Here is an 11,944-nt window from a genome sequence, read left to right on the forward strand (position 1 = left end):
TTTTTTTTCAAGGCTTAAATTGGGTAGCAAAAGATTTTTTTTTTTGATAAAGAAACATGGCCACAAATCATTTCAAATCATGGTTGTTTTTCTCAACAAAACTTTAATTCATAGGAAAATAATTTGGTTTATGTGACAAGATGCCCATTGTTTTGTTCTCTTTTGTTCTCTCATTTTTTTGTCTTATTTTTGTCTTATTTTTGTCTAGACAGTCCTTTAGAGTTTTCAGTCTAGCTGATTTTTCTTTATTTTTTATTTTTTTTTGTTCAAAGAGTTTTTAGTCTAGCTAATTGTTTACTTAGACTTAAAATTTACTGCATAATGGTATGAATCTCATTCAAATTCAACTAATTATTATGAATAATGATTCTAAGCATGTGCTGCTACATTTGTTATGGTATCGTTAATTCTATTTTGTATGCATTGTGGCCTGCTTGATTTTTCTCAACACGTGGTTATTTATTGAAATAGTTTATGTTTGTGGTGATTACAAAATAAAATGAATTCTGAAACAGTAGATGATCAATGTATTAATGATAATTTGCATGACTCTTTGCCACCATCTGTAGAAGAGATTGAAAATGAGGGTAAGGATTTTGATAGAGAAAGTAAGAGATCTAGGGGAACTACTTATAAGGTTTGAGATCACTTTACAAAAATTGGTGTAAAAGATGGTAAAGAAAGGGTCAAATGCAAGGCATGTGGTGCAGAGTATGTTATTTGTGGTACAAAAATAGGGACCTCAACAATGTTGCGTCATTTGTCAAAGTGTGTGGTCCTAAAGAAATTAAAAGACAATGATGTGGGAAAAATGATAATTGATCATGATGGGAAATTAAGGTGTAGGGAAATTGACCAAAAAGTTGTAGATGACCTTATTTCAATGGCTATTATTCAACATGGGGTTCCATACAATTTTGTTGAATATAAATGGATTAAGGAATTACTTGTATATCTAAATCCAGAAGTAAGAGTTCCAAGTAGGAATATAGTTGTGTCTAATATTTCAAAGAAATTTCATGAACACAAAGAGAGGGTGAAACTTGCAATGTGTAAATCTCATAGCCGAATTTGTTTAACATCTGATTGTTGGACTTCTATAAATCAAGAAGGGTTTATTTGTTTGACTGCTCATTTTGTTGATACTAGTTGGAAGTTGAATAGTAAGATTATTGCCTTTTGTAAAATGGAACCTCCACATACTGGTCATGATTTGGCATAAAAAAATTTTGCTTTGTTGCTTGACTGGGGAATAGATAGGAAGGTTTTTTCTAGCACATTAAACAATGCTAGTGCCAATGAGGTGTTGCAAAAAATTGTGTGATCAATTGAAATTGCAAAATAGTTTAATATGTAATGGTAATTACTTTCATGTAAGGTGTAGTGCACATGTCTTGAATATTATTGTGCAAGAGGGATTAAGGGTGACTTCTTATGCTTTGCATAAGATTAGAGAGAGTATCAAGTATGCAAGAGGATTGGAGGCAAGAAAAATTGCATTTAAAGAATGTGTTATTCAAGTGAGGGGTATTGACACCAAAGTAGGATTGAGAATGGATGTTGCTACTAGATGGAATTCTACCTATCTTATGCTTGGAAGTGCAATTAGATATCGACGTGCCTTTGGATGCTTGGCTATCCGTGATAGAAATTATGTTCATTGTCCATCAAGTGATGAGTGGAAAAAGGCTGAAAAAATGTGTGAGTTCTTGAAGCCATTTTATGTAATGACTAATTTGATTTCAGGTTCTTCTTATCCAACTTCTAATCGTTACTTCATGCAAGTGGATTTATCGATTCAAGACTCTAATATTATAGTTGGATAAGTGACAAGAATGATTTGATGTTAGATAGTAATTTGATTTTTTGTGATCTTTGTTTGTATTTGAAGTTGAACATTATTTTGAATGTAATGAAGTTTATTTAGATTTCAATTAATTTGAACTATAATATAGTTTTTTTTTGGACTGCAGAAAAAAAAATGTATTTTTTTCAATTGAGTGAACTAGTAAACCAACCCGTTTAACCCACCAACCCGTGGTGGGTCGAGTCGGGTTCGAATTTTTTTGGCTCACTAATAAGTGAGACAGGTTGGATTGGCTCACTAGGGACCATGGTTGGAAACTTGATTTGTATAAAAGTTGAGACTTGGGAAGGAGAAAGAAACTTGAGACTACAAGATACTACAAATCTACTATCGAGTTTACTTTCTTGACAGCCAGAACCAGGTTTTTATTGTTTAATTCATTCGTTTTATATACTTATCTTTAGTAGTGTTTTATATATTATAATTTTTTATTTCATATAGAATATATAGATATGTCAACTAATTTTTTTGAATCAAGCTATTAAAAAATAAAAAAAGAAGAGAAGAATTAAGGATTAACATCGCAACAAAAAAAATCTATAAATAAATTTATAAAAATATATAAGAAAAAAATTAGAAAATACAAGCGGTTCGAGAATGTCTCAAGAAAGATTAAATGAATTAGTCTTATTATCTATTGAAAAATAAATGTTAAATTAAATTAATTATGACAATTTAATAAATAATTTTGCATGAAAAAAGTTAAAAAAAAATTTAATAAAAGGACTCATTTTATAAGTTTGTTTTAGGTCTCTCAAACTAATAAAATTCATTTTAATAGAATGTTAAATTAAATTAATTATGATAATTTAATAAATAATTGTGCATGAAAAAAGTTTAAAAAATAAATTTTAAATAAAAAGACTCGTTTTATAAGTTTGTTTTAGGTCTCTCAAACTCTTGGGTTGTCCATACTTATCGATAAACAACTTCTAGTACATACAATATTAATTATTTTATTTTAAAGTTGCATGGAACAATTTTTTGTCACTTGTTTCTCTTTTGAGTGAAATAGGAAAATTGGTTTGTTCTAATATGGCTATTATCTCATTTATTGGATGAAAGGCATCATTTAAGTTGTGGAATCATGAATCATTTGGGTTATTGAATCATGAAGTAATACATTTAAATATTTGTTAAAGTTCAAATTACTTTTTTGACTATTGCATAATAACATAATGTTTAAGATCTTTAAAGATCAAAGCTCCATTGTCCAAGAAATACATCCTACAAACCTTTCTTCTCCAACATAGATAGTAATTAGTTTAATTTTATTGAATAACTATTTTTTAGATTAAAGTAGATAATTTTTAGTGATTTTTTTTTTAAATTGAGTTCCTTATATAGTAAGTAAATGAACATTGGCGTTTTTTGTATTTTAAGTTTTTGTTATAAGGCAAAACCAACTGAATTTATCTAAATTAACAAATTTTAATTTATATTTTCTCCTTACATTAAATTTATGATGAATTCAAAATGACATAAATAACTTTATAGCAAAACACATAATTTCACACTTTGTTTGAATATTTATAAAGTTGTGTTTTTAATTTAATTGCATATTTGTATCATTCATCCGGTAGACTATTTAAAGTCCAGAGAGTATTTAATGTCATAACATAATTTTTAATTTAAGGAAAATCTGAACTGAGACATAACTAAATGATAAAATATACATTTAAACTATTCTCAAAATGTCATAAATTTATTAAGGTTCACACAAAAACCCAAATTTCCCAGCACCATCATATTCCGGTGGATCATATATTTGCTTGGATTGATTTCCAACTAACTCTGGTTTTAGTGCTCATAAATGCTGTAGAAAGAAAATATATATCTTCTAAACCTATACTACAGATGAGAGCGTAAGCGAAATTTAATAATCAAAACAACCTTTGATATGGATGAAATTAACACACTCTTTCATATCAAATTAAGCACGCCTCTTATATATTATAGGTTTAATTATTTTATTCTCTCCTTTAAAATTCTCAAATTGGTTTTGCTAAATTTTTTAAGTTTCAATTTAATTTCAATTTTTTAAAAATTAATATAACGTGATTTTTCTCGTTAAATTTCTTAAAACAAATTAAAAAATTTTCATCAAAATTAAAATTATTAATAATAATAATTTGGTTGATAAAAAATTATTAATTCGTTTCAAAAGATTTAATAAAAGAAAAAATTAAATTGTATCAATTTTTAAAAAATAGTGAAAAAAACTGGATGACTTATTAACACTCTTGGACAACGAAAAAAAGTAATTAAATCTATATTATTATATAATATAACCATCAATAACTTTAAGTTCATAAAACCATGACAACTTTCGTCAAGGTTTTGGGCTTTGACCTTTCTCCAAAAATTGGCAAGCATTTTAACAACAACGTGACCTGATTTGACGATTGTCAAAAGCTGCACGATCTGCACATAATGCTATCAAGATTCTCTTGTCAATAATACAATGATGAAGGTGCCACACGCCTCCCTCAATCCGTCAAAGTTTATCCCATGTCTGGTTTAATTTTCCAAAATTCTTAAGATACGAGCAAATCCCCAACCTTAAGCAGAACCTGTCTTCATGTGCCGTTGAGTGTTTCGATCACACTCCTGCAAAAGGAAACACACAATTTGACAATTTTGTAGATAGACATGCTGCTGGACCTTGATGATGTATGAACTTCCTTGTCGCTTTGTTAGAAGTACTGTTTGAAGCAACACCTGAAATCCGCTTGGTTATAAAAATCCACGTTAGTGACACAAGAATTAAAAGCCTCAGAATAGTTGTTTTCTTTGTTTTTAGTGGATACCCTTTTTGATTATATGTTTTGCTTCTTGTGGTAGTATTGTTTGTGATGATCCACTACCACCAGCACCTCCACCACCATTTGTCGTATTGACCCTGTTACACTCTCTGTACAACAACTGACACCCTTTTCGGTGTTCTTTCAGATTTATGATACCTTGTTTTACTTTTGCACGTGTTGGTTCTACAAAACATAAAACTCTATATAGATACTAGTTGCAGCTACTTCTAAACGAAAAAGATGAATTTTTTTTATTCCCAGTAGGTTTTTCTTTCTTTGATCTGTTGCCCCTGCGCTGGTTTTTCTGTGATGGATAACTGTTCCTTTTTTCGTTACGGGGTTTTAGTTTAGTGGGAAAATGATGTAGGAACCATTTTATTTTGTTAGTTTATATGATGGGTACAGAGAATTGACAATATGATATTCTGGCTAGGTACACTGCTTCACCAACATAAAGAAGATAAGGACGCGGCGATATGATAGATAATAAACTGTAATTTGTTTTGTACGATGGACGTAAATTTAACTCGCATGGTATTGTAATGATTCAAAGATAAGAACATGTAAAGCTGTTAATTATTTTATAATTGATACATATTATATGCTTCTAAACTCATACATCTCCGATGGAGCGCCAAAGATCATAGAAATCTAAAGTAAAAAAAGAAGGCACATATATAGAGAGTAAGTACTATGGTTGTGTATAAATAGTGGAGAATAGCCTCATTCATGAATCATGTCTGCAGGAGTGATCGATTGGTTTGAAGGATCAGGTTTGTTGCAAGGAAGGTCGTGGAATTGTTCGATGGAGCAAGCAAAGGAGGTTCCGATTTGCATGTCTGCTAGCATTTGGCGGAGATCAGAAGCTTCTTCCTTGAGGCGTGTGTTCTCTTGGAGGACTCTGTCATGGGACTCGGACATATGGTTAAGTTTGTCAATCAAATTGTGGTTCTCAGTTCTGAGCCGAACAACCTGCGACCAAAGTTCATCCAAGTGTTTTTGTTTCCTCATCCTTGATCTGCGGGCGGATTCTCGGTTGGATATCATTCTCCTGTGTTTCCTTTCGTCGATGATGTTAAAGTGGATTTCATCAGCTTCATCAGAGGTTGAGTTGCTGCTGATGCAAGAGCCCGAAGGAGGGAAGTGGCAGTTTGGAAAGTTGCTTAGGAGGGTGTTCATGTGGATGTTTGGAATGTCACTTTGCAGAAGGCCAAAGTTTGGTGGAACTAGGAATGGGTTTTCAGGTGCTAGAAAGTGGACTCCTCTTATCTCACTAGGGACCATGGTTGGAAGTTTAGAACTAATTTTCAAGATTATTCTTTATGGGTGTGGTTGTAAGGTTTATTCAGAGTCAGAGATGATATTAGAACTTGGAAGGTTGTGTTGGAATTGGGGTGAATTTATAGAAAATGATGACCAGAAAAGTGGGGTCAGTTTCGGCAGAGAGGTACTACAAGAGCTTACATGAGCAAAAAATTCAACAATAATTGGGAAGTGCTCCTAATGTATGCATGTGGTATGAGATATACATCCAGGGGTAAGACCACTTTTTATCATATAAGTGGCTCTCCAGAGTCCATGTCATAAAGTTGTTGGGTTATATGTATGTGGCTATGCGTAATAATGTTACTTCTATCTAATCTATATGTTATCTATGGCTCTTTATATCTTAATATGGTGTAAGTTTGTAATGCAAATTTAAGAATTGAAACATTGGGCAAGTATAATCTGCATTCAAGTTATTAAATCGCATTTGTGGCCATGGTTGCAGTCTCAATTCCTTGTGATCTTTATTTAATAGAAATTTGTTGACTTAGCAAACTGATGAAATTGAATTAGGATCATGAAAACGTCACTAATTTATTACGGTCCATTAAACTGTTTCAGAAAAACCCTGTTTATAGTTACTGTTTGATGTGTTTGTAGTGGTCATCATAATGCAAATGTTGCAGCCGCATCATGTAATGCGATTGCCCATTTAAATCCTTTCACCACATTACAACAATGCATAAATCAATTTCCAGAGAGCTTTTCTTGAGGTCCCTTTCCAATTTTGAAGCAATACACCCAATAATTTCTTTTCTGATAATGATATTTTGACCCGATTTTTTTATTTACTTTTAATTTATCATTTTAATCACCTTTCAATTATCTATTTTGATAACTTTTAGTAGTGTGATATGATAATTGAAGAATAATTACAGTTATGAATTAAAGGTAACTCAAAAAAATCGGGTCAAAATATCATTATTTTTTTTTTTTCACACATGAAGCAATAAAAGCTAGTTCAAAAGATATTTGATAATCATTATTTATTATAATTATGATGACTCACGACCATGCTGGAGCTATTGTTCTTTTGTAAGCAAATAAACTTCTTCCACCTAAATTCCAACCATTCATCATGTAAACCGTTGTTTACCAGTTTATCTGCGTTGTTATTATAATGTTATGCAGAGGCTACAGAAGGTACTAACGTGATTTTAAATTATGTTCCTTTAGTGTTTGTTTACCTCGGTGCAGTTCTATTCAAAATGATAAACTATAAAGAATTAGGGTCATAGCTTTTGGAATCCATTAGTGATATAATCAAATGACTTGTGTTGAGTATGCTTTTCCTTTTTTATCTCACTTTTGAATTTTGATCCTTTACGTTAAGTTTTCTCGAAATTGATTGGATGGGAACTGAATAGCACTATGTGCATGAGATTATAGAAGCAGTTTATGAGATTACAGATGTCTCAAAAACACTGTAGTAACCATCACATTTCAAGAAGGTCTTCATCGCTTCATGTTCACTCAACACCTTGTTTGTGATCACAACGTATCAGGGGCTGCCATATCTATCGCTCCTTCTCTAAAATAGTACTTGCTAACTTTTTATGCTTCCCTGTAGTTGCCTAAAATACCTTATTAATTCTATCTCGTTCAAGCCAACAAAAAGTGGAAGCCACTTTTTAACATTTGCATAATGTATATAATAATATAATAATAATAAAAAACAGTTTTAGTTATTTTGCTAATCTGTCTCTCTATTATGGCCCACATGCATGATACGATAAAGAAAATATAAAATATGCCCAAAAGATTAGATCTAAAAAGTTTAGGCAAAATCTGAGAGAGGCTTGGCTGCAACTTGCAACTTGCAAATGCAAATGTCATTGTTTTATGCTTTAAATGTGGTATCCCTCAAGGGTCGCCTTAATTTTCTTGGATACAAATGCTTATATTACTGCATTTTTACATATAAACTTATTAGGCGATTCCGCACTATTGAACGTTTCCCTTCATTCTATACTAATCTATATGATAAGGGTGAAGTACAAGATGGTTGGTATGAGGAAAAGAAAAACAAAAAAGTCAGATAGTGGCGAAGTACAATTAAAGAACTTTCGAAATAAACCATCTGTGAAAGGGTAGTAGTAGTAGTAGTATGTGTTGGAATTTATGTGGAAGATCCTTGTAAGTCCCTTGTACTTTATAAATTCCTTGTAAAGGGCATGTCATAGTGCTTTGCCATTATATATGTAAATTAAGGGGCAGTTTTCTATCTGCGTGGCACCACTTTTAAGAATTCAAAACCAAAAACCGAATCTTATCACTGTTTCTTCTAGTTAAGGCTGGATTTCATGGTTAGCTAAGAAATTTTGTTCCCTCTGTTTGCAGAAAAAAAGAGTTAAATATATGTCTGTACTTCAATTTTCACTGAAAATTAGAATTAGTCTCTATTGAAATCTTTAGTCCAATTTAGTATCTCAATTTTAAAAAGATTTAGATTTAGTCTTTTTAACAAAATTTTGTTAAATTTACTTAACGTTAAATTTTTTTTCTAATAATATTTAAGTTGTTAACACTATTTGACATATTTCCATTCAATATTAACTAAGAAATTATAATAAAACGTGTTTGAAATGTAAAATAAAATTAACAAAATATGATTTAAAGGACTAAATTTACACATATTTAAAGTTGAAAAATTAAATTAGACTAAAATTTAAAAAAAGAACTAATTTTAATTTTCATTGCAAATTAAAAACTAAAAACATATTTAAAATATATATATATATATATATATATATATATATATACACACACACGAAGAATCTAGTTAGGTGCACGACAAAAAAAAACACTGTTTGTTGGATGCAGTTAATAGTGAAATTCTGTATATATCCTAACACTACGTGAGAGAAGTTACCTTTCGGGAAAAGAATCATGATTAAAAAAACATTAATTTAGGACTTGCAAGCTCTGGTCCATTATGATGCAGGATATGGATTAAAATATATATAGAGAGAATAAATTAGATTAATCCAAAGAGTTAGGTAAGAATTTTCATTATTCCTTCCACTCTGTTGCGAAAGCTTCAAAGAGCTATAACCAATCGACAAGTAACTAGCATTAGCATTTATTTCAAGGTGGGCACTCTTATAGTTATGCGGATAAATGAATCCTATTGAAAATTGAACTCATCATAAATAAACAATTGTAATGAAGTTTGATTTAAGAATATGAACAGATGCTAAAACTAAGATATACGATTGCATAAAATGTTGAATCTTTTCCATAGTTGAAAAAGAATAACCCAAAAGCTTGGAGAGCAATACCTATAGCATGAAATAAAGATTGAGTACATTATTGACCTCTTTTGTATGGGTTATGTCCTTTTGAGGCACGGGGGGTGTTAAGGTTTATCTAAACACAGTGCACACCATTTCCATGAAAATTGGTGGACTACAAATGCTCATCTCATCTGAAAAAAAAAGAAAAATCAGAAAAAGTTGGAGTAAAACATGATGGCACTATTAAGATGTGTACACATTTGCCCAATTTCTGTGGTTGCTTCTTATTCTTGTAGGGTGTACGGAATTGTCTTGTCTCCCGTTATAATACCAGTTCTATAATATTTTTATTAACAATAGATAACATATAAATATAAATAAAAGAGGGAGGAATTAGGATGCTCCATCCCATGTAAAAAGATATCAATAAATAAAAGAGATGTAAATTTATGTAAAGTTTCACTAGTGCAATTGTATTTTAATAAGTATAATATGCTATGGTTTTAAGGAAAAACATAAACTATGAAAACGTGATAGTTTTTTTTGTTATTTGGATAATTGTTTTTTTAATATTTTATTTAATATATATTTTCTAAAATATTATTTATTGTAAGCTTAAATTTAGTTTTTTTTGAAATTGTTGAATTTAGAAAACATTGTATATTTTTTAAAATTAATATAAGAGAAGACCATACTAATAATTTATGTATATTGAATCTTGAATTGTCTTATTAATCAGTTTAAGAAGATTAATCATTTTTTAAGAGTTAGAAGGTCAAATTGTACTCTATCAAGTCTTCAACTCTTTCTGTAACAAGTCTTCTTACTCGATCTATCCTTCAATTCCAAAGGATGTCGTCCAAGGCGCATGGGTGCTTGCAAAAGATACTTTGATGTTTAAGTTAGCGTAAGTGATGTCAGGGAATTTCAAGGGATAATAATTACGTGATGAATGCATGGAATAATTACCAAGAGCCCTTGTTGGTTGTTGACCCTCGATAATCCTGAATAGGTGTTGGTTTGAGAGCCAATATGTGCAGTCTCTCAAAGTACCCACACTCGGTACCCAGCTTTGGTGGAATTAGGCCGAGTGCGAATATTATGGAAAGATTGTTGATAACGCTATCGTTGACGCGATCAAATTAATAATACTTGTCTAAAACAACTTCAGTACTGTTAAGAAAGTAGTCAACAAATAGAAAGGATAAAGTAACCAAAGTCGTCTCCCAGCGAACACATAATTGTTTTCTAACAAATTAGTTCTTATAAAAACTATATAAAAGAGTTAGTCAAATAATAAAAATATACGAGGATTAAAAGAATAAATGAAAGAAAGAAATATAATTGAAAAGATAAAAAAAAATAGTAAAGAAAATAGATAGATTTTACTACTTTTTCAAAATAGGATTCATCATTAGTTTCCTACATATTATATTATTGTTATTGATTTCTTGTTTAAGATTTCAAATTACTCAATGTAACTTCTCAATTAGTTTGTTGCGTCCTTACTTTTAACCAAAGTAATTTCTCAATCAAAAACAAAAACTTTGTAGATTAATCATAGTAAATTTAACCAAAGTAACTTCTCAATTAAATATTACTAATCCTAATCATGTATATTCATTTACCTTTTATATCTAGTAAAAAGTTAATTAATCAAAGTAATTTCTTGATTAATTCTAATCAAAGTTTTCACCTTTAATCAATGAATCCCATTTGAAATGATAGTTTCAATAATATACAACCTCCTAAGCATTGTGAATGAGTGGCAGTAACAAATGAGCAGTAGAGGAGAAGATAACAAAGCACGCAACAAACAAACGAGACCATGAACACGAACAAAAGAAGAGAAAGAAGTGAGTTGAGTGAGGTTTGGATGTGGTTTCGGGGTGAGCTACGACCGTTAGGATAAATGGGAAAGTGAGGGTTCGTTTACATTAAATAAGAGAGAGATGAGAGGGTTGAATTTCTTTCTCAATTTTACTGTTGGTCAAATGGTCAAAAAGTAGTTTTAAAATTTAAAAAGTGCTTGGGGTTGTGTTAGGTGAAAAACGACAAGTGCACCGGTCACACGTAACAAGTAATAAATATCATTCCCTCCATATGGACTTGTGCAACACATAACAACTCTCACAATTCACAACTCAAATAGATAACAAAGCTCACAAAAACACAAATAGACTCTTTTTGGTATTTTATCAAACAGTTGGTGTGCAACAGAAATTTAACATAGATTATTTACAATTTTCAAGACTAGATTTCATTCACTTTATTCTCATGCATTCACAAACATCTCAATTCCAATTTCATGCCAAAATCAACTCACAAAAATACTCAAATCTTATTCCTAACAGCTTTGAGTCTATGATAACTCATCAAGTTCCAATTCCTTGAATCCTCAACAAGTTAAATCCTGCATTAAGTTCAAGAGTCTTAAGATTACTAATGAATCATGTTCTATCCCTAGATACAAGATCCATTAGGCAGTCAATTTCAGTTCTAGGTTCAAAAGACATTTTCCAACACCTCAAGAACCACATATCATGCTTGGGTGACCAAACCAAAGCAAGCATTAAGCATGGAAATCAAATGCTAATATAGAAATGGAAAAGCATATGGATTAACATTACAAAATACACAAGAATTTAGTTCATTACATCTAATCTCAACAAATAGGTTTAGCTCTCCATGGTGGAAAACCTAGGTTT

The 11,944-nt window shown here is 30.7% G+C and overlaps 1 pseudogene; it reads right to left on the reverse strand.

Moving 5' to 3' along the window:
- Positions 1 to 5,228: 5,228 nt before the first annotated feature.
- On the reverse strand, positions 5,229 to 6,116 carry LOC114174090 (basic leucine zipper 43 pseudogene; annotated as a pseudogene).
- Between the last annotated feature and the right edge of the window lie 5,828 nt (positions 6,117 to 11,944).

Source organism: Vigna unguiculata, chromosome 2, assembly GCF_037176805.1.
Source record: "Vigna unguiculata cultivar grain cowpea cultivar isolate G323 ecotype 2 chromosome 2, ASM3717680v1, whole genome shotgun sequence".
Classification (NCBI taxonomy): Eukaryota; Viridiplantae; Streptophyta; class Magnoliopsida; order Fabales; family Fabaceae; genus Vigna; species Vigna unguiculata.